This window comes from Pseudorasbora parva, chromosome 15 (assembly GCF_024679245.1).
Source record: "Pseudorasbora parva isolate DD20220531a chromosome 15, ASM2467924v1, whole genome shotgun sequence".
Lineage (NCBI taxonomy): Eukaryota > Metazoa > Chordata > Actinopteri > Cypriniformes > Gobionidae > Pseudorasbora > Pseudorasbora parva.
Genome location: NC_090186.1, coordinates 11794911 through 11820069, shown reverse-complemented (window position 1 = coordinate 11820069; position 25159 = coordinate 11794911). Strand labels below are relative to the sequence as shown.

At 39.9% G+C, this 25159-nt stretch overlaps 1 pseudogene; it reads right to left on the bottom strand.

The window, feature by feature from the left end:
- Positions 1–234: 234 nt before the first annotated feature.
- On the bottom strand, positions 235–24498 carry LOC137041135 (desmoglein-2.1-like; annotated as a pseudogene).
- Between the last annotated feature and the right edge of the window lie 661 nt (positions 24499–25159).

Sequence of the window (25159 nt, the reverse complement as noted above, 5' to 3'; positions counted from 1 at the left end):
TACTTGTTATTCCAAACTCAAAGGCTGTGAAGATGCCGATTCCCACCAGTCAAAATCCAAGCTGTTTTTTAATTTTTCTATTATCAATATTAAATCAAAAAACGATTGAACGAATGAGACACTGATTTCTTTACTATAGAGATTCCAGTTTTTCAGTTTTGGTTGACACTGGCCCACAGACAGATGCAGCTTTACACTGGATGACATTAAAATGACTGTTTATTGTCTTTTGGTGGTCTTTTACATAGTCATGTACAAAAAAATCAACATTACAAAAAGAAATGAAAACCACATGCTTCTAAACAGACCTTACCAATCAGACTTACCAGTTTGTTTATAAGTGGCTAAAAAGAGGAATTAAATATTCTGTACCTTTTTTATAAACACCTTCCCAAAACATACATTGTAGTTCACCTGATGCCAACAGTGATCAGATGCCAACAGTTAGTGCTGTACATTTCATAATACTAAAAAACATATTTCAAAAAAGTCTTCATTATTTTGCGATGACTAATAGAGTGTTCTCATATATCTGCTCGTTACTAAAATACCTTTCAGCTGATTTGCATAAAATGCACTGGAATGGCCTCAGGGTTACCAGAACTGCACAGTATCTGCCAACAGGAGTCTTTACAGAACACACACACTGAATGTATACATACAGTAAAAAAAGAAATAAGTCATGTATAGTGAACTACATGTAAAGTGAAGCTCAAGGGCATTAAAAACAGTTTTGTAAGCATAATTTGCATATTCTTTATGACCTAACATGTTGACAACATGCTACTCTAATGATTTGCATGTATGAGCTGAAAATTGCTTTTCAAGCCTTTATATGGCTTTCTAAACTGTACACAACTCTGAATGATGCATTGTTACTTGCAGCTTTGTGATGCTTTGTGTTGTCACAACTTGTCTCTTCTGAATAACAACTTTATGTCACAATGGATTTTGGTTCATCTGGACAGATGATCCACAGAATCCAATGTTACCAATAAAGGACTCTGTGGCAGATGCCATGCCCTTTTGATGACCTCCCTGGACCATACCTGATCCCCCTTTATTCTCCACATAAAGAACATTTTTAGTGGAAATACCTTTTTTGGAGAGTCCCGTGAATCACCTGGCCCCCTTGTCTTTCCACGACCATCAGGCCCTGAGCTCCAGCAACCCCTCTCTGAAGTGTCCCCTGAAGGACTTGGCCGCTTCTCACTCCCCCATCCACCAAGTAAACTTGTGATCCAGACAGTCCAGAGTTGAGAGCCTGAGAAGATCCACCCCTGTCCACAAGCACCATTCTCTCACCACGATTCAGGGTATTCGCTGCCATGTTGGTGCCCTGGACTACAACCCCCTCAGCTACTGGGCCGCTGTTCATCCCATACATGTTCTGTCCGACTCCCATGGTGGGCCTTTCAGCGAGCAGTACCGTGCTGGGCTGTGGCTTGACCATGTAGTACTTTTGCGGCGGTTGCATCAGGTACGTTGGAGCTGGCTGGACACTCGTGATCTCTGTGGGCCGGTTGTCTGCGACAAGCACATTCTCCACACGTGAAGATGATGTCAGAGCCATGTTGGAAATCATATTCATTTTGTTTGTAGACAGAGCTCTGTTTGTGGCTATATTCCTTGCATTTATATAATTGGTTGATGAAGAAACCACATCGGTACGGTCCACAATGGGTTTGGGAGGGGGAGGAAGGGGAGCGTGGACCTCAGTTTTTTTTACCTCTGCATATTTCTGCGAGTGTGTTGAACTTTGGCCCAAGGTCATTCAGAAACTCTAGGTCATTGTTATCTTCGAGCATGCTGCAGCAGCCGACAGAGCCAACAGGGGAGCCCTTCCCCTCATAACCATACACCATTGGTTCATTCTTAGCAAATCCATCCTCCAATCCTCTGCTTTTCTGTAACACACATAGAACAATACATGCAGTAGAGATCAAAATTAGAGAACAACATAAAATTTCCTAAATTTCCAGGTCACTGCTTAGTCCTTTTTGAAATGATCCTAACAGGAGCAGAAGGGCAGTTGTTTAAACATATTTTACAAGTTAAATATTTTCTGAAGTACAGTATATACAATTGAAAAATAACGCTGGTCAAAATTAGAGAACACTTTCAGATACTTTCAAGCTTTGGGTGTTACTTGGTGCTAATTTCCGTAAAAATCCGGCAAACCCTATTTAACTTGAAGCAAACTTCCCAATTTTCACTGACGTTGCAAGATGCCGAGCCGCTCTAAGGTAACCCTACGACACCAGGCTGTCCAGATGAAGGCCAAAGGGATGACCCTTTCAGCTATGGCAAAAGAAGTTGGTCATTCCAAATCTGTAATTTCTAGAATATTGAAGCTTTACAAAGACACTAATTCATTCAAATACCCAAAAAGGTATGCAAGACCAATGAACGAGAGGACAGGACAATGCGGAGACTTTCAATGGGGAATCAGTATAACACTGCAGCTGAAATTACTCTGGACACAGTAAGGATCTGTCTCGCCACACAGTGTCTTGTCATTTTAGAGAATTCAGACTGAAAGCTCACTCTGCAGTGACCAAGCCTCTCATCAGCAGAAAGAATCAAAAGGCTATACTAACCTGAACAGAGGAGAACTGGTCCAAAGTTCATTTTAGTGATAATGCAGGTTTCATTTATTTTGCTCCGATGGGAAACATTATGTTCGGCATCAAACTGGGGAAAGATTGAACCCAAAGTACCCAAAGAAGTCCGTGAAAGATGAAGGAGGAAGTGGCATTGTTTTGGAGATGTTTCTGCAGCAGGAGTTGGGCCTATTATACAACTACATGGCAGAACCTCAGAACCTGTTTATTAGAACCTCCTTCGGCAACATGTGGTTCCTTCACTGCGAGTATCTCCCAATCAGCCCGCAATTTTTATGCAAGACAATGCCCCCTATCACACTGCAAAGCGAGTAAAGCAGTTTCTTGAAAGTGAGAACATTGAAATAATGAAATGGCCAGCCCAGAGTCTGATCTAAACCCCATTGAAAATCTATGTAAAATCATTGGCGATAAAGTTATGGCTAAGAAACTCACTACAGGTACCGAACTGTGAAAGAGACTGGAAGAAGAGTGGACCAAGATCACACCGGAGCTGTGTGTATCTAGTGATGTCCTGTGGCCGCAGATGTGCTGAGCTCATTCAAAGCAAGGACTTCTACACTTCATACTAATTTTTGACTGCTGTCAGCATCACATTTTAGTTGTAATGTTTTTTTTTAAATGCTGCATTGGTTATTGTTCTCTAATTTTGATCACGCAGTGCTTTTGACAAAATAAACGTTTTTGTTGAAGTACCTTGGTATTTTGTAAAACATGCTAGTAGAACAATGGTAGACCCACAGCTAATCTTCCTTTAAACTTCAAGCAATGAAGCAACAATATTTCTGAAAAAAATCTAATGTTTCTAAATTGTTCTCTAATTTTGATCTCCACTGTATATGTGATCCACACAGAGATAGATAGACAGACATACATTTATATAGACAGACAGGAAGAGAGACAGATAGCAGCCAGATAACTGCCGTTATATATATATATATATATATATATATATATATATTTTTTTTTTATGGATTTGATTGGTTTTGTGAGATGCTATGATACTGCTGTGATCTTTGTTTGGAACTATCTTCACATCAAAAATAGAACAAAAACAGTCAATATTGCATCTAAATGTAAGTGACTTAATATTAATTACTTGTTGTTTATTTGAAATCAAGCATTGCGTCAGTTCAGGATATGGAAGGATATTGCAGACATCAAATGGAAAAGCAAAGTCTGTTTGCAATTGCATTTCCAATGTCTTACAAGTAATGACCCTGCCATTTTGGAATAGTAATTGAAAAATCACATATTTGCTATTTCATTTCCACTGTGTCCTGCTACTATGGAAGGCCACGTCAGTCAAGCTTGTATCAGCTGATAGCCAGCTTTTCCTGACGTGTAACAATCCAGTTTTGAAACCTATCTCGACGGCCATTAAACATTCCCATTCTTTAGCATCTCTTCTATCGCATCGCTGCTCGCAAATCAAACTCCCTCTTCCAACCACAACTCCGCCTTAACCTGTATTTAATCTGCCTTTATTTCTTTCAGTACAGGTCTCTACATAGCAAGGATTTTTTTATCATGTATTTTGTTTGTCTAAATCTCCTGTAATTGTGAATTATAATTATGTATGCATAAACTGGCTCTGTTCTGTAACCCAGGGGGGTTGACTTGCTGCTCTCCCTGCTCTGTTCTGGCATGGGGATTTTTTTGCCAAGTACAGAACCATCCCACCAAAACTAATTGCATGTTCTTATTGTAATAAATAATATGAGAGAGAGAGAGAGAGAGAGAGAGAGAGAGAGAGAGAGAGAGAGAGAGAGAGAGAGAGATAGATCATATACACATAATCTTGTAGTTATATTATACCTGTGAATAGTATTCATCCAGGAACATTTCAGACACAGCCATTCCGTCAAAATCTCCAGCCATTTCTCTACTCATAAGGGTTTCATCTCTCCTCAATGAATCCATGTAGGCCAATTCCATGTCATTGTAGCCACGGACACCTATTATAGAATTGGATTCAATGAAGCCTGCTACTCTTCCTACTCCTCCAACACCATAAATACGCATACCACCCACATCTTTGGATTTTAAACTGATGGTCCTCCCACGACCATCAGTAAAATCATTCGGTACTACTGGAACATCCTGTCAGAGACAAAAATGTTTTTTTTTTTAGCTTAAATAAAAAAAAAAAAACCCATCTCAATCAGATTTTTGTTCCTGATATCATATCATACCCTGTCCTCTCCTTGGCCCTCAGTATGGTAAGAGATAAGATGCTCTTTAGTGTCATAGGGCATGTCTGTGAAAGCTCCCGCCATCCCAGCGGCTCCACACTGACAGAGTAGCAGCAGGAGTGGGATGACTGTAACAGGAGAAATACAAAGTTTATTTCAGCATCATAATAACAATCAATCATAATCTGTTCTTTGAACTTAGTTACTTACGCAATAATGCAAGCACTCCAAGGAAGAGCAGGCAGATTCCAGCAGGTCCAAATGTTGACCCCTTCTTAAGCATTCCTGTTCGCGCACAAGCCCCCTGGTCTGTACAGGTACACACTTCCACCACTATTTTCTGAGGTTCTGGACATCCCACCCCCTGCTGGTCCTTAACATCCACCGTCAGCTCATGTTCTCCTGGCCAGATCTTCTCTTGAGTCCGGAAGATGGCAGTGGTATCTGATGAGAAGAAGAACGGAAGATCTCAAACACAAAGTCAGTAGCGACATCCTAAATAACAGATCTCTGACTAGTGCTTCATATTTTTGAATTCCTATCCTAGATAGATAGATACAGATATATAGATAGATGGATCAATGTGTATACCATTTAAATGCTCGATTGACCATTTCCCTTTAGTTCCTTCTGGGACAACATTGAAGGTGAATGGAGCTCCATTGGGTGGTGCATCCTCATCCACTGCAGTGACTAAGACTGCGTCCTTATCAGTACAAAGTGTCAGGACTTTGCTTAACAAAGTGGGGCAGTGGTCATTAAAATCCTCTACCTGGATGGCAATGGTGCCCGTTGCCGTCTTAGAAGGCCATTCTATAAGAGAAAAGTAAATACATATTTAAAAAAATATTTTAATAATATTGTAAGGGTGGATAACCTACGGTGGTTCTGACTGCAGGGTTGCTGAACGACTAAAGAAACGTTATCAGCAAGATGGTCGAAAACTGTACATTTCTTGTCTATAACCACCCACTGCAACTTATACCAATGACGGAAATAAGTGCAGTTACAATAGCAAAATATGTGGGAGAGCGTTGCTTTAATGTGATTATATTATATTGCAATAGGTAACACTTCAAAGTCAATACTAAATCAAAACTAGTTAGCAAATTACTTGTAATTGAAAGATTTAGGGGGGAGGGGGGTGAAACACTCAGTTTCAGTCAATCTCATGTCAATCTTGAGTACCTATAGAGTAGTACTGCATCCTTCATATCTCCGAAAAGTCTTTCGTTTTATTATATTTATAAAAGAAATATAGGCTGTACCGAGTCTTTCCGGAAAAAAACGAGAGCCTGGAGGCGTATCGTGTGGGCGGAGCTAAAGAATGACGAATGTGCACAAAGCGGTGACTTCCTCAAGCGTGGAGGAACCCATGGCTATCGATCTCAGCTAATAGATATATGATCCAGAATCAATCTGATCTGTTCAAATGCAGCACTGCCTTCCCGGACTGCTGTGCTGAAGTGTTGAAGTCGCTTGATGTCACCCATAGGAATAAAGTGGAGCGCAGCACGGACTATAACGACGACTGGATCTGCACCTGAGCAAATGTTTATGGGCGTGCATTTCCTCTCTCGCTCTAGTCATGAGCGCGCACCCTACCGGGAGAAGAGCCCGTATGGCCCATACAAGGACCTTCCGCTCTATTAACGTCATACTCGAAAAAAACTCTCCGAAACTTGTGAGAAACCAGAAGGAGTATTTTTGATACAGAAATACTCCATCAAACGTCCAACATTAGTTTTTGAAACTTTGTCTGTTTAGGATGGGAATTCAAGTCTTTAACAGTGTAAAAAGCTCAGTATGCATGAAACAGCATTTCACCCCCCCTTTAATGACAAAATCTGGTTATGGTTACACTTTATGATGAACGGTTGGTGTCACAACATATACTTCAAGATATTATTTTATTTCTATTAGGAGGGACTGTTACTCATGTCAGAAAGTGAGCAACTAAAGTAACTTGTGGGATCAGCGCTGATTTGAGAGGCAAACCGTTTAGAACGATTCAGTCCGATTTGGAGAACTGGTTCGACCGGTTCACTAAAAAGAGCCAGTTAAAATGAACGATTCATCCGGACGTCACTAGAGTGACGAATTGTGCCAACAGAATGCGAAAATTTGAAGCGACTACTTTGACAAGGATGACTAACTTAAACAGACACGAAACAGCAAGGCCGGTTGAAGAAAAATGCCATTCTGTGATTGAAGACGGGTGCAACCACTGTGGAGGTAATGTAAACTTTATTTATCCTTCCATTTGGGCACACACGGCTTGAGGAAAGATATACAATAAATAAAATATTCATGCTTTACACACACAATGCTCTTCCCAAACTGGACTATTTGCCTTTTTCTGGCTACAATGGCGTTCCCATGGGACTTAAACACTATTTAGATGAATTTAAACAATGACTAAGTGACTAAACGCATCTAATTCTCATGTAAGGACAGAAATTTTAATTGCATTTTGTGTCTGTTAAGAGGCACAAAGACACCCTTTATGTTTATGCCTCCATAGCTGCAGTTTTAATTGAGTGGGGGCTCTGGGCATTAAGTGTAATAGCTCCGTGTTGCAAGCACCAATCCGGTTCACTTTTCTTTTTTTTTTTTCTATAGACTGTACTCACCAAGGTATAACGATCCCGATAAACTTAAAACTTTGCCAGAGTTGTGCTACTTTCTCTTAAAGGTGCACTATGTAGTAGTGTTGTCAAAAATATCGATATTTCGATATGTATCGATACTGGAATATCTGAAACGATACGATTCTCAATTTTTACAGTATCGATACCAGCTGCGCTCTCCTTCTCTGACCGTCAGCGAGTTGACACACACCGGCATATTCTCACTCAGCCCGGTTAACCTCTGAGCACGGCGAACGCGTGTTCTGCTCGGCTTTTTCCTCATGACAGTGTGTTAGTGTTAGTGTGTGATCGGTCTGAATTTCGCGCGGGATTGCACATAAATTAATTCTACTAATCCCCGCAGATTTCGTGCTCACATCTGAAGTGCACACACATAGCCTACCGTAATAAAGCCGCCTCTGACATGATACAAGTGCAAACATTTGCTTCTTTTTCCAGCTTATTATTGGTCAAATACACTCAAAGAATTATCAGTGCACATCTGGAAGAGTATTAACGTAAACAGTCGCAAACAGTTCAGGAAGAACGAGTAACAGGAACAGTTTAGGATCCATGCGTCCGTTAGTCTTAAAGGGACCGCAGTCATTTGTTATTCAAACTACAAAAAGACAAACAATCAACTGCTCTTGACTGATCAACTTGTGTAACTTTAATCGTTTCATCTGTACTCTATAGAATTTTTTACAAAGAACATTATCCAATGTTGTTTTAAATGAAATTACTATGCATTTTTTTATTCCGTTTCTTATCTGAATGTTAGACCTACCTGAAAAAATAAAGCAGTCTGTTTAATTTGTATCTTCTATTCTATTGCATTTATTTGTGCTATTGTTTGTAATCTGTTTATTTGTTCTTATTTTATTACTGTTTACTCGTCTTTTTAAATTCAATTTACCATTCGAAATCAAGCTTTCTTGTGCTGTGTGTAAGCTATTGCAACACAATTACCCCTTTGTAAAAAATACATTGAGATAGCAAAAATTTGTGATAATTTTAATAGTAATTGATCAATTGATCAATAATTGTTCAAATCAAAACGATGCCCAACCCTAAGGAACATGCTGGCCACATGAATTTTTAGTAAAAAATAACAATGAATAATAACAAGTTCTGTTGTCATATTAAGCATCTTTTTTTTTCTTTTTTCTTTTTTACTGTGGTATCGATTTAGTATCGATATATCGATATTTTAGTCTGGTATCGTATCGAAGTCATAATTTTGATATCGTGACAACACTACTATGTAGTATTTTTGCAGTAAAATATCCAAAAACCACTAGGCCAGTGTTATATATTTTGTTCAGTTGAGTACCAACAATATTCCAGATGTTTCCGACTATTTGTAAATTGTAAGAAAATTGCTATTTTAACTAAGGACAGGGACGTTTCAGCATTGCGTTTGAGGGAGTCGCCTGTCAATTGCGTCATATCTGCGCTACCCTGGGTTTCGGCTTTTATTTGGCACGAGCGCTTTACTCTTAGCAGTGGGAACAAGTGAACGCACGGAGTAAAGTCATAACATCATTTTAAACACACTTAAATGTATCTAATATGATAAACAGAGCTGCATTACCTCAAAATCATAACCGGAAGAGCGGATCAGTGCAGGCGCCCGGCGACTGTGTCCCGTCCCGTCATAATAAAAGTCCCGGTATTCGCGAGCCGGGTATTTGTTTAACAATCGCTCCAGCAGCTGTGCTCAGGTCCACAACACTCGGTCCTGCTCTGCTTTACACTACAGTAACGTTAATAACCGCATGCATGAACGTGATTTCTGTCCGAGTCCTATTTTCCACCGGCTGTGATGTGAAGACCACATCTCTCAACATCTCTCCCCCCCCCCCCCCCCCCCCCCCCCCAAAAAGCCTGAACTGAAAACGCGCCAGACTGAACATGCGCTGTGAATCTATGCTGCGGATGCGTTTACCTCAGCTCTCATCACGAGCTCATCCATGACTGCCAATATATCTGACTCCTGCAGCGTTTTGGGCTGTGAGACTCCCTCAGCGGCTAAATCACATATTGAACAGACACGTTCAGTTTTTAATTCTAGTGTCTGTTCTCTAACTGAACTGATTTCATGAAAATGAACGCAGTCGCAGTGGGAAAGTGATCAGTGTTTCAGTAATCTAGTAGTGGTGGCTTTGGGAGTGGCCTCGTAGGGCAGCGAAGCATTCTGGGAATTGTTGTCTTTCATCCCCATGAGACAAAAATACGTTTTCTGTCTTTTCACAGTCTAGACAGCACTAAATTAAAAAATATTTTCACATTTCTACAACATTAATGACCCAGTTTAAATACAGATTCATCTTCCCAGCGCTGAATTACTCCTTTAAACAATATGACACCCTGGAAGTGTGATTTGTCAATAAGTTATCGAAGTACACTATCATATATTTTTGTAGTGAATGACATATCTGGCAACAGTTCAAAAATACTTTTTTGTATAAATATTAGACAATTTGAAAAGCTGACAAATCCTTATAAAACTACCAAGATCAAAAAGTTGTCCCTTTTCCCTCAAACTTGCCTTGAGTTATGCTGCAAATCATTGCATAGTAGACGCCATCAACTAGAAACTTGGACTCACGGTCAGGAGCCTTGTTCAATCGAACGGCCCCTGTTGTCTCATCGATGCTCAGCCAGTTATCTGGGTCAGAGGCTTTAAAATACCTATAGGAAAAGTGAATTAGGTGTTGTTTTCTCTTCATTTTTTTATTCTCTTCAACTGTTTTAATGTAAACATACTTTACGTTGGTAGCTTCCTCTCCGGTGTCTTCATCAATAGCCGGGTACCTTGTGATGATCTCATTGCTGTTAAAAGTCTTGCCTTCTGAGATGGGAATGGCTTTTGTTAGGGGCATAAACCTAGGTCCTTCCGGTTGGTTTTTCACCTTTACATTCACTTTGTAGATCTGACCACCTGAATATGACGATGAACTGCTACTTGAACCTCCGCTGCTGCTGCTGCTGCCACCACCGCCTCCTCCTCCTCCACCACTGCCCCCAAAGTTGACATTCATTCCTGATTGTCCTCCAGTTACAGAGGGGTGAAACGGAGCATTGTTGACTACACCAATACCAAGCTTCATGTCTTTGACATCCTCATAATCAACAGTCTAAAGGGAAAATGGGCATTAGATACCGCAAGTTAGCATGCAAAAATGATAGCGTGTTAGTGTTAAAAGCTAAAAAACTAGCAATGTGTAAACTAGGGGTTGCACCGACTAGTCGACTAATCGACCTTAATGCTCTGTCATTACGCTTTAAGCTTGACGTCGACTAGTTGCTGGCCTATAGAGGGCGCAACAGGATAAACAATTTCCTGACACGCAGGCTCTGTTTTGAACAGTTAAAAATGACAAATAAATGTATACTTCAAGAGCTCTCCACAAGACATGTTTGATTACCATTTGGATGCTCAAAATTTATCGGGAGAATGCACGCTTATTGTACACGTAAGTTAATCATCGCGCTAAACTGCGTGCTGCATTGCAACGCACACACATAGCCAATCGTGTGGAAATCGCGCGCGCCTCACACACTACCATTTAGTAGCGCAGAAATGTATTGTCAACACTGTTCTGTGATTTATCAATAAAATAGCGTAGAAACTGAAAAGTTCTAGCATATATTTCTTTATAACTAAAACTCACAACTTCACTATTAGTAGAGAGATGCTGCCAGGTAGAATTAATTCACACACAATTACTAATGCATTCATATACATGTAATCTTTATTGTGCTACTTTCGGCCGGTGTTAAGCAGCTGCGGCTGTGAACAACTGTTTAGGTCTCACGAAACCAGGCTTTGACTGAGGACATAAGTTTCCCGGCTGCTGTGGTGGAGCAGGACGAGAAGGAAGATATTCTGAATGCCCTCCTCTACCTGAAGACCCTGAAATTTGGATGGCTCGGGTGATAAGGGTGAGCTGCCAGCTTTCTGCGGAGACAGACCTCGAATACTTCTCCCTCCCTTTACCGCAGGTCACATTGATGATGCATAGCTGAGACAGTTGCGCTGAACATGGCCTTTGGATCGATAGGGGCATCCAAAAACTCCACTTTTTCTTTGTCAGAGAGGCCTCCTGACAAACCCAGCCATAGCAATTTCTCTCCCACCACCGCTAAGCCCATATTCCGACTGCAACTTTGAACCGCTCCGCGGGACGCGCACAGGTTTAAATCTGCAATGACACAAATCTCCTCCCAGAGCGCTGGGTTGAGAACTGGGGGAGGTTGCCGGTTGGAGCAAACGCATTGAGTATAAACAAGGCTAAACCCACATCAGTGGGTGCACTCACGAGCATCCACCCTTTTGAGACGGGGACAATGGTTAGCCCTCCAGGGAAAACTCAAGGGGCCTCATTTATAAAACATAGTGTAGAAAATATCCTATATTTGATCTATATTTCAGCTTTGTCACCACAGGAATAAATATACATTTACAACGAATAGTGGGCGACATGCATTTAAGCAGGTAAATATAGGAGAAATATGGCAAAATCACTTGAATATGCTATTTGTATAGTATTTTACTATAACTGTGGCATGTAAATGTCTTCAGGCCAGGACTATTATCAAACATGTGAAGCACACCTTTTCAAGCATCAGGATTGCCTCATTGGTCTTTGGGTCCATTTTAATGCTGAAGAATCCAGCCTCATTGCCTGATGCAATAAAGCACTTGGCCGCCCAGTTGTCCGTGTCCTTAAGATCCAGGTCAGTTACTTTGAGTCTTATCACCTCCACTTGAGCTGTATTTTCCTCAATACTAGCCTCAAACTATGGAGAATGAACAAAAATGTAAGTTGCAAAAATTGCAGGGGACCATGTATTCACTACAACAACATGCTAAAACCATGTGGATGTAAAAAAAAGTGTAGATATATTTTATATCGGTTCAGAAAATGGCAAATTTTAATTTTCCGTCTGTCTTAGTACACGATTTTACTATACACATTACAACATGTAAATAGGAAAATGTTGGTGTTATTTTGTCACTTATTGAGCAGTAGGCTAGATGGAGCTGTTTACCTCCCATCTTTGTGCTAAGCTAGGCTAGTGGTGGGTGCGTCAGTTATAGCACGCACGGAGATGAGAATGGTATGAATAGACTTATCTAACTCTGGTGGATACAGCAAATAGGCTAAAGCCCCCAAGTCAGCATGTTTCTTTAATTATATCTGCAAGTACAGTTTGTTTATATACTATAAAGGTCTGAAGTACACATTCATTGCATTTAATCACACTTCTTTTTCACCAGGGTATGACAAATTAACACTATTTGAGAATTATCAGAATTGTGATAATTGTTACCTCATCCTTCTCTAAAGTAGGAATATTGTCATTAACATCCAGGATGACTACAGATACAGTGGTTGTAGCAGAATTTCCGTGGGCATCCCCATTCATGTCAGCAGCTTGCACCGTAAGAACATAACTGCTGTGTTCCTGTTCAACAGAAAGGAGTTTAATGCATCTCGACTGTTAGGCAAGAGTAATTTAGAAGCTACAGACACATAATCACACACATTAAATACCAGTAACTGGAAGCAAATACCTCTCTGTCAAGTGTTGGGTTGCTCACAGAGATTTCTCCACTGGATTTATTTACAGCAAAGAAAAGTACACCATTATTTGGCTCTTGTTTGATTATGCTGTACGCTATCTTACTGTGAAATGTGTGTGGCTTATCTGCATCTTTGGCAACAACTTGTGTTACAAAGGTCCCTAGAAAGGACACAGCAATTAAAACAATCTCACTATATGTTTTAAGAAGATGGATTAATCATCCCTAATTGCAAAAAATCAGACAATGGTTGACAATGGCAATGCAGTGTGCAGACTCACCAACTGGACTCCTCTCATAAACGCTGCTTCGTTTTGGCTTGATGAAAACTGGCGAGTTATCATTCTGGTCCTCCACCCTGATGTTTACTATAATATTATCTTCTGCTATGGTGTTGTTAAAGAACCACGCAGTGCCAATAAGCTATACATGACAAAAATAAAACAAGCCTTTAATTTTAAACAGTAAGTTTTGATATTTGTTTTGACCAGCAAATATTATAATCATTATAGTAACATTTTATTAATATGACATTCAAAACAATTGCCCCATTAAAACAGTATTCTTGTTATGAAAACGTGGACCCACTTTATCTTTATATTAGGTACAATGCACTTATTGTTTTTACATTGTACTTATATTTTAGAAAATACCTTTATTTAATTGCATCTGTAATTACATTTATAATAACACTGTTGACTCTTCCCTTTCACCTAATCCTACCCTTAAACTTACCCATACCACCAGAACTGTCCCTAACTCTACCCTTAAACTTACCCATACCACCACACCTGTCCCTAACGTTACCCTTAAACTTACCCATACCACCACACCTATTCCCAACTTTACCCTTAAACTTACCCATACCACTAAACCTGTCCCTAACGTTACCCTTAAACTTACCCATACCACTACACATGTCCCTAACTTTACCCTTAAACTTACCCATACCACCACACCTGTCCCTAACTTTACCCTTAAACTTACCCATACCACCACACCTGTCCCTAACATTACCCTTAAACTCACCCACACCACCACACCTATCCCTAACTCTACCCTTTAAATTAACCAATACCACCACACCTGTCCCTAACTCTACCCTTAAACTTACCCATACCACCACACCTGTCCCTAACTCTACCCTTTAATTTACCCATACCGCCACACCTGTCCCTAACTTTACCCTTAAACTTACCCATACCACCACACCTGTCCCTAACTCTACCCTTAAACTTACCCATACCACCACACCTGTCCCTAACTCTACCCTTTAATTTACCCATACCACCACACCTGTCCCTAACTTTACCCTTAAACTTACCCACACCACCACACCTGTCCCTAACTCTACCCTTAAACTTACCCATACCAGCACACCTGTCCCTAACCTTACCCTAAAACTTACCCATACCACCACACCTGTCCCTAACCTTACCCTAAAACTTACCCATACCACCACACCTGTCCCTAACTTTACCCTTAAACTTACCCATACCACTACACCTGTCCCTAACTCTACCCTTAAACTTACCCATACCACCACACCTGTCCCTAACTCTACCCTTAAACTTACCCATACCACCACACCTGTCCCTAACTTTACCCTTAAACTCACCCATACCACCACACCTGTCCCTAACTCTACCCTTTAATTTACCCATACCACCACACCTGTCCCTAACTCTACCCTTTAATTTACCCATACCACCACACCTGTTCCTAACTTTACCCTTAAACTTACCCACACCACCACACCTGTACCTAACTCTACCCTTAAACTTACCCACACCAGCACACCTGTCCCTAACCTTACCCTAAAACTTACCCATACCACCACACCTGTCCCTAACCTTACCCTAAAACTTACCCATACCACCACACCTGTCCCTAACCTTACCCTAAAACTTACCCATACCACCACACCTGTCCCTAACTCTACCCTTAAACTTACCCATACCAGCACACCTGTCCCTAGCTTTACCCTTAAACTTACCCATACCAGCACACCTGTCCCTAGCTTTACCCTTAAACTTACCCATACCACCACAACTGTCCCTAACTTTACCCTTAATCTTACCCATATCACCACACCTGTCCCTAACTCTACCCTTAAACTTACCCATACCACCACACCTGTCCCTAACTTTACTCTTAATCTTACCCATATCACCACACCTGTCCATAACTTTACCCTTAAACTGACCCACACCACCCCTGGTCCCTATCTATGAACACAATAGTTACTATAAAGTACATCATACTTATTTTTTGATGTAAGTGCATAGTTAAAGCCGTCTAATATAAAGTTGCAATTTTTTAATAAAAAACTATAGCAAAAATGTTATGATATTGTAATTTTATCATGGATAACTGAATTCACAAAAAAAAAAAAAAAAAAATCAAGAGTTTTGAGCTAGATATCTGAAACAACATACAAATCCAGTTTTTAAAATGTAATTTTTTTTTAACTCAAACCATAAAAGTTACTGAGATATAATCCTTGTGACAACTAGCCCCGGTCTACAGTATAACACATTATAACATTATAACAATGTGTGTTCATTATTCTCACAGTGTAGTTTTCTCTCTCCTCCCGATCCAGAGGCCGTGTGATGCGAATGAACCCTTTGTACTCGTCTACTATGAAACAACCAAAAGGTGGCTGGTTAGCTCCTGGACCCCTTAGAGTGTAGCGCAGTGGGACGCCCTGGTCCATGTCTGATCGCATCTGAGAGAGTTATAATAAGTAAGAAAAAATTATCAAACAATAATTTTTCTTTAGTTGAAATTTTAATAGTCCACTTCAAATATCCTATGGACTATAAGTAACTTTGCAACCACATGTCATTAGAGTACTAGTAGACTATCTGCTACTTATTATTATTCTACCAACCCTAACAGTTTACTGAAAGAGTGAGTTGGCACAATAGGGATATGAGTTATAATCAGTGCATTGTCTAAAGTGGCCTGTCAAAATAAAGTGTAAACAAATTGTCACGCACCAGTGGTGATCACAACTCACGAAGCCGATGAAGAAGGACTAGGAACAGGACTTTAGTAAACAACACTTTAATAGATTACTCACACACTGGTTAACATAGACTTGTATCTGGATGGGTATGGAGACGCGTCTACAGACGAGTATACAGACGTTGATGGACCAAGACAGAGTGAACACAGAGGAACTAAATACACACACTGAAGATGAACATAACGAGGGGGACAGGTGATACAGATGATGACTAATTAAACACAGCAGGACTAAACTAAACTACTGAGGGATGACGGTGGCAACAGACGGACATGCCATTACGCCCCCTCCGAAAAGGCGCGTCCTCACGCCATAACTGGAACATCTGAGGAGGGAGGGCGGGGGCTCCGGAGCAGGGCGCAGAAACAGGACCTGTAAACAGACACACAGACAGAGAAGGAAACAAGGAACAGTCCAGGGAGGAGTGGAAGTTAGGAGGAGCCATGGGATGGCCTCAAGCAGGGACATCCCGATGAGGATCCAGGTCCCAGCCAGGAAGATGCCCCAAGGTGGCATCGCAGGAGGGAGGAGCCAAGGTGGAGTGGTGTACAACGTCACCTTTGGGACGACTGGAGGCGATGATGATGAAGCCCACCGCGTAGATGGAGGGCCGATGGGGTGGAGCGAAACTGAAGACCTCGTCAGCCGCGACGGAGCCTCCACGACGACCCCCCCGGGGTGGAAGCAGGGATCCGTAGGACAGAGGTGGAGCGGGAGACGATCAAGGGCGGAGGTGAAGCCTGAGGGAAGGCGGAGCTTGCCGAGGCTGAAGGGGTGGAGTGCCGGAGAACACCGAACGGCTCGCAAGTCCGCAGCGAAGGCATGGCGATGTCTGACCCAGGTGGAGCCGAAGTACGGTGGGCGCCCTGCGATGCCGAATGGCCGATGGTCCTTGCTGGAGCTGAGGGAGGAAGGAGTGAGGGTGTAGGAGCCAGGATGATGGGTCGAGGTGGAGCGGAGCACCGGGAGGCGGAGCCATGGGTTTCAGACTTGCTGGGATCGGTGACTCCCAGTGGGTCCGAGGGGTAACCGCACCACTGAGAGGAGGCTGAGGTGAAGATGATGGACTGATGGGAGGAAGCGATGACTGGTCTGTAGGAGTGGCAGAAGACTGAAGAGGAGACTGAAGACAACAGATACTGGTAACAGGACAATGGCTGTAGATGGCAGTTTGGAGAGGTGGTGGGAGAGGGAGGATGGGTGGGGTTAACAAGACTGATAAAGAAGGTTCAGATGAGAGGAGGAGGCACAGGAAATTGGTCTCTCCACACGAAAACAAACTGTCCATAATGTTCCAACTGTACTCACTGACAGTGAGCGGGCTCGTCTCCATTCCCTCAAACTCCAGAGGACTCCCTCTGCAATGGAAGGGTCAGACGGATCGCACACCTGGTCAGACGGATTCCCTTCAGGCTTCGGTGAGATGTCCGGCTCCCTCGCTCATTCCGGTGCGGGCTCTGACATCGCCGCTGAGGTCTTCTCTCCATCTGCGGTGGGTGTGTCCTGCCATTCCTCGCAGCGAGGTGGTACTGGGCTGGGTCCTGGATCAGGAGTGGGGCTGGCGGCATCCACGACGGTGAACGGTGAGTTGCAGGATGCCAGCACCCACTCCACATACAATAAGAGGCTCCCTCGAGGACCCTTCCCGGGCAACTGTGCTCGTGTGGCGGTGCTGAGACCCACAAACAGGAATGAGCACAGGCAGTAGTCCGGGAAGGTGGTCTGATGGCTGAGATCCAAGAACAGTTCTACATGTCTCTTGCCGGAGTCTTCTCCCTGCTCAAGGCACATGAGCCTGACCGCTGTATGGTCCATGGTGCACGCAGGGGGAAAACCGGAAAAATAAAACACTGAACACGAAAACAAAAAATAAACTCCTACAAACACAGAACGTCGATCTTTTTGTTTACTTTAGGTTGTTTGTTTGGTCCGTCGATCTGTCACGCACATGTGGTGATCACAACTCACGAAGAAGATGATGCGAAACTGACGTTTCGATGCTGTGTCGAGATCCCGAAGCGCAGATGCTTCGAAACACTGCTCCAAGCTGTGATTCGACACAACCATGTCATATGACTACAGCTAAAGTGTTTCATCAGGTCAAAACTGCTTTGATTAAAAGGGGCGGGAACAAACCACACAGTCACACATCTGAATGAACCACATTCTCCACACTTTAAAAGTGACGTTAATCCATCTTCACCTCGTGGGTTTTTGTGAGAGATTTTGTGATATAAGTGAGATTTGTAGTACGCTTTGGTTAGTTATATTTAGACAAGATTTAAATTAGATGTATTGACTGGTAGGTCAAGACAGTGACAGATAGTTAGGAATAGGAAAGATATAGGCTAATGACATTCATTTAGGCTATGTTAGTATTATATATATATATATATATATATATATATATATATATATATATATATATATATATATATATATATATATATATATATATATATACAGAATTATATAGATATAGAAGATATTCATAGGTGATACATAGCTAGATATCGAGGCTCCACATAAGAGAGTACATCTGGTGTGGGAGTATTTCCATAAAGTGAGATGTGTGTAGTGATGGGACATCTGAAGCGAGGCTCCGGAGCTTGTGTCGAGCAAAAAGGGGCGTTCCAGATGAAGCCCCGATTCAAGGCTTGTATTGTTTCCGTGAAAATCACGTGACGATGACAAACGAGGCCCCGTTTTCTGTTGAATACGTCATTGCTTCATTCTGAGTATCGCTTTCGGATAAAAGTGGTTCGAAACCTCGCGCCTCTTGTGGGGTTTGCAGTAGGCATTTGCATTGGTGTTGAGGTGTTGGTTGTATGTAGTAGCGATATCATTATATATCATAGCTGTAGTATATATTATATTACATTATACTTAGTTTAGTAGATTATTAGAGTAAATTATACATAGTTCAGTAGATTATTAGAGTAAATTAGCCTAGTTGTAATACCTATACTACGTAATTATAATATATATATAGCCTATATTGTATGTGTGTGAGAGCAGACTATATATATAGGCCTATATGTATGCGAAATGAGAATGTATGTGTGTGAGAGTACCAGAATGAATTATGGCTTGTACGGCCCCTCATATTTTAGTAGTAGGCCTAGTGTTATTATTATATTATTGCTATTATTATTAATAATGATACTATTATAAGACTAGACTGTATTAGGGAAAGCTTTACCATCCCTGTTGCAGTTTGCTGTTCCACAATTCCAGTCCCATAAGCACTGCACTCACAATAATTTATTTACAATCATTCTGGCCATTCACTGTCATCACTAACCCAAAGAACTACTAAATAGTTGAACACAAAGTTGTGTTTGTGTGAGTTGTGTGTGCATAGGTTAATACAGGCAGAGTAAAATACTGTAATAACTGGCAGTTTTACTGAGGAACGTGGGGCTAAACGGAGCAAAGCTAAACTATAAAACTTGTATTAGGCTAATTGCTAGCGGTAGATATGAGCACTCGTGTCCCATTCACCGCACGACCATGAGTGTCTCTGATAATAAGAGCACAGTCAAAACAGACCAGCAGGAGGCAATATAGGGTTATTTCTCCTTTAAATCTAAACATAGAACTATAACTACACACGCAGGGCCATTTCTCCATATCCCTCCCCTATACAACTTTCTCCATGATGGTGAGAGCCACCTTTTTTACATAAAGCAGTAAATGAACTTAACCCTCCCAACTAACTTGAACATAAACACACATTACTTTACTTAAACAAAAACTCAACCATATTGCTTGAATAATGCGTTAATCAACTCCAAACTAACAAATACCCATAATACACCTGGCTGCTAGCGCTGACAGCCGGGTCATTACAATACTTTATTAATACACAGGCAATAGAAAAAGACTCCCAACATTATGAAGCTGCAGACTCGGAGCCTGCATCCACAGTCCCGCACTCTGAGTCCCGCATTCTCAGACCCCTCGTTTTTAAGAAACAACGCCTCCTGCTGTTCTGAAGACCGTACATCACACTTATCCAAATAAGATATATTATTACGGTGTCGTTTCATTTAAAGTTTTCATTTAAAAATACATTTACACAAAACAACGCTTTTGCAAACATCTTTGCATTCCCAAAAAATGTCATTGTTTTCACTGACTAAGTAGGCTACGCAGTAGATTTATTTATTTATTTAATAAAGAGTGTGGGCAATTGAAAGAAAATTACTGATGGACAAAATACAATTACAGATTGAACTATCCTCTGAAAAATATTATGTGATATATCGCTACAATTCTTTTTTTTTTGTTCAATGTTTCTTTCAGGTTCACATGCTAATGGTCTAATTAACATATCATACGCAATGCTAACATTACAAAACCATATTTTTTTTATATCTGGAATGAAAAGCAAAACTCACACAAGAATAGACAAAACACCAATAATAAACGAGTCTGTAGGCTACTTTAACTATCACCTAAACATCATATTGCGGTAAACAGGACAAAGCAAAGAAAAAAGGAAGAAAGAATTGTGTCAGTGACTGTACTTTGTATCTTCAATTGCATAAGGAAAAATTATAAATAATGTAAATACTACTGTAATACAATTTTTGAATTGTACAGATTTGTTTATTATTGGTGTTTTGTCTATTCTTGTTTGAGTTTTGCTTTGGATTCCAGATATCAACAGGTTTTTAATGCTAGCAATGTATAATATGTTAATCAGACCATTAGCATAGGTTGAGCTAAAAGAAACACTGGAATTGGAATTAAAAAAACATTGTAGCAATATAATATCACATAACATTTTTCAAAGGATAGTTCAATCTGTAATTGTATATCTTCCATCAGTAATTTTCTTTTATTTAAATAAACAAAAAACAAAAACAAAAAACTACTGGGTACTTTGTTAGTCAGAGAAAACTGACATTTTTAGGGAATGCAAAGATGTTTGCAAAATCGTTAATTTGTTTAGATTTATTTGGAAAACTTTAAATGAAACGACACCGTAATAATATATCTTATTTGGATAAGGGAGTTGTACGGTCTTCAGAACAGCAGGAGGCGCTGTTTCTTAAAAACGAGGGGTCTGAGAATGCGGGACTCTGAGTGCGGGACGAAAAAGGGTGTGCCCACACTATGACAATTTGGTTGCTCAGGATGAATAGATTTGTGTGCGATGCATTGCTTTGCACAGCAGATGTCACTAGGGAGCACACTGTTTCATGAGGCTTCAGGTAAATGAACCTTTTGGTGAAGCAATGGGCTGGAAAGCCTCAGTGGTTCAGGAAGCCTCATTTGGCCATCACTAGATGTGTGTATTGTGTTGGCCCAGAACGTACGATCTTGTATCTAGACTTGTATCTGGACGGGTATGGAGACGGGTCTACAGACGAGTATACCGACATCGATGAACCAAGACAGAGTGAACACAGAGGAACTAAATACACACACTGAAGATGAACATAACAAGGGGGACAGGTGATACAGATGATGACTAATTAAACACAGCAGGACTAAACTAAACTACTGAGGGATGACGGTGGCAACAGACAGACATGTGACACAAATAGGTTTTAAAGTAAATACAAACCAACATTTCATTGCTTATCTTGCTGATCCCTACTGAGTGATTGACTTATTTACACTACATTTTAACAGTGTAACACTGTATATGCTTTATTGTAATACATTTTGATATCAGATAACAATTTAATGACTATTGCTTAAAAATTTTGTTTGCAAAAATGTCCCAAATATTGGTTACCAGGCTAATTTAAAATTTAATAACCTGTTTTATTTTCCAAAACAGGTTATTTAATATAGTTTCTATACCCTTGAAATTGTAGACAACTGAGGCCTATTGCACAAAACTAGGATAAGGGATTAAGCCAGGATTTCTTGGTGATCTTGTCATCTGTATGCAAAAATTTTTACACCGCTGTCATGTAAACATACCCTGAACACACACTCACACCAAGAACTATAACGATAATGAAAGATAACTGTATACTAGCGGATAAATTGAGCCAGGATCACCAATATATCCCGGCTTAATCCCTTATTCTAGTTTTGTGCAATAGGCCCCTGGTTCTATAACAGTTTTACCTTTTAATAAAGAAATGGCTTTACTGAGTAAGTATACTGAATAACTTGAATATATTTATATATATATATATATATATATATATATATATATATATATATATATATATATATATATATATATATATATATATATATATATATATATATAAAACCTGGCCTTGTAATAGGCTATGATGTGGAGAGATTTGCTGTGTTGTGTGGTGTCTCTATTACCTTGCTGATATAGGGCTCAGAACTGTAGTCTACATTTTCTGTAATCTTTTTAAAAGGAACGACCCATTCCCTTTTATGACGAAGCTTCTGTGAAACTTTCCAACATTCTCCAGTGCTCAGGATCTGTTAAACAACAACAACAATAACAACAACATACAAACATTTTTAAAATATTATTGTATGTCTTTTTTATGGTTTGGGGTGAATTTCCCAAAAGATCACTTTCAAAAAGATGTATGCACAACTTTAAGCATTCTTATTCGTATTTTTAAACATTTGTGAGTAAATTAACTTATGCCTGGCTTACACTACTAGCCTGGTTTTACCAGACTCTCGTACATTTCATTTGTACATAGAGTCTGGCCACTCTCCATTGACAAGGGTTCATTTCCGCGAAGGCTGGCACCCTAGAGGTTTAAAACTATTGGATCTGCCCTGAGTCAGTCTGGATCTGCCATAACCAATCTCTAACGTTTGGTCGTGACGTATGTCATGCGCCCTTCGCCTGTTTCACTCATGGAAATCCGACAAAATAAAAGTGCACATGTGCATGCCACCTCGGTAATAAATCTATAGGATAAAACCTAAAACTCGTGCATTCGGATTGTGATTTATTCACGCCACGGTGCAGAGGAGAGTTTTGTGTTCGGGAATGCGGCGCTCACGTGGTCCGTAACATCATTGTATGCTGTAAATAAAATGTCATATGCTTGGCATGATGATAAATGCTGCTATAAATAACGGACCGATTCAAATGTTTAAGTGCTTTTATTTTAATTTGTTTGAGCGGTGATTAATATTTTTTTTTTTTTGCTCTAAATACTTGCCAGAATTTTAAGGAAATACAAGTCTATAAATGCATCCTAATAACACAGCAAAGCAACCGTATGGTGTTCTGCAGTGGTCAAAAATGATTACAAACAGTAGGGAACGGTTGCTCTATCTGCTTGGTTACAAACATTCTTACAAATATCTTATTTTGTGTTCAGGAGAACAGAGAATATTATACAGGATTTGAACAACATGAGGGCGAGTAAATGACAGAATTTTCATTTTTGGTGAACTATCCCTTGACTAGCTAAAAAACTGTCAAGAATGCTCCACTGTACTCTGTACTTTGACTGTGTGTGTATTTTCAAAACTAAAGGTGCATTAAAGACATTAAAGAAAAGTTACAAGGGCTTTGGTCATTTTTTTATTATTTAAAGAAATTTGAAATGAATTCTTATGAAAATGTATTGTTAGTATGACAAATGTTATAACTGCAGATGATACAATGTGCTTTAATTTCTTTTTATCCTCGCTATAACATGTAACTAGTTCCACTGCAATTTCAAGTAACAATTAAAACCATTTAAAAATAAAACCCTTAATTAAAACGTTTTAGTTGAATTAATTACAAAAACAGATTAAGTAAACGTACATTTTAAAGTTGAAGTCAAGTTTGAGCCAACTAAAAATTATTAATTCAATTAACTTTAAAAATAATTGAGCAAAGTACGTACCTTTTAATGCTGAAGTCAAGTTTAAGCCAATTAAAAAATATTAATTCAGGTAACAATTTCTAGAACGAAATTGAGTGAACGTAAAAAATCTGTGGAACTAGTTACTAAATAATAATTAGTTGAAAGCACTTGAAATTTTTTACAGTGTTTACTTTTGCTGTTTTTTTGACTGTGGTATCGATTTAGTATTGGTATCGAGGTACTTTAGTCTGGTATCGTATCGAAGTCATAATTTTGGTATCGTGACAACACACACACACACACACACACACACACACTAAATTAGCGCATTATACAACAGTTCTAACCACCCGTGGAGACACTTTATATCTATTATTATAACTTATTTTTTATCAAATTTAGTTTTACCTCGTTGACATAGGTTTAATAAAAAAAATCATAATCATAAAAAACAGCGATGTTATAGTCATAGAATAGCATTTTGGTGTCAGTATTATTTTTTGAAGTTTTAATTAAAAACGTCATCCATTTCTTTCTACATACCTGCACTGTGACCAGCAGTAACAATGTCGGAGGCAGAGAGGGAGCGAGGGAGTGAGGGAGCATCTTCAGGAGAATTGAAAGAAATCTGTCAATGTGTCATCAATGGCTTTTCAAACTGTCTGTGCACTGCGCAACACAAACATATAAGATACAAACCAAACTTTGGTCCGCCCACAAAGTAAAGCCTCACCACCACGTCCCTCTTTCACCCTGCATTTGGGGAATGACAATAATCACAAAGTAGAGCCGTACTCTGTTCCTGCTTAAAGGAAAATATTATTTTGAATTACCCTGTTGTTATGAGTATCAATAGAGTTCTGAGGAATTAGCATGATCTGTTAACAAGGAACCACACAAAATGTGTTTGTTCTTCATTTTTTCTTTTGTTATCTCATGTACATTCACATTTTTTGTTTCGTTTTTTTTGTGAGTAATGTGTCATGGCATTAACTTCTGTAGAACATTTCTTTTTAATAAGGAAATAGTTATTAAAAGATGTCACGGTAGATGAAGAGTCATGACATGTTTTCGTTGACATATTTGTCTTTGATTTGAATCTCTTGCATTACTCACAGGTCAAACTTGTTTGCTTCATGTAGGAGTTTCTTATGAAATGACCAGCCACTGACAAGTTACAGGATTTTGATTTCAACATTTATTTACTTGTTAAAGTCAGTTGTTTTTCAACCACTTTACCCGACTTGCTTAAATCATGAAGTCAAGTGGCCTTTTAAAATGTCCACGTTACACATGTAACATGCAAGTTGT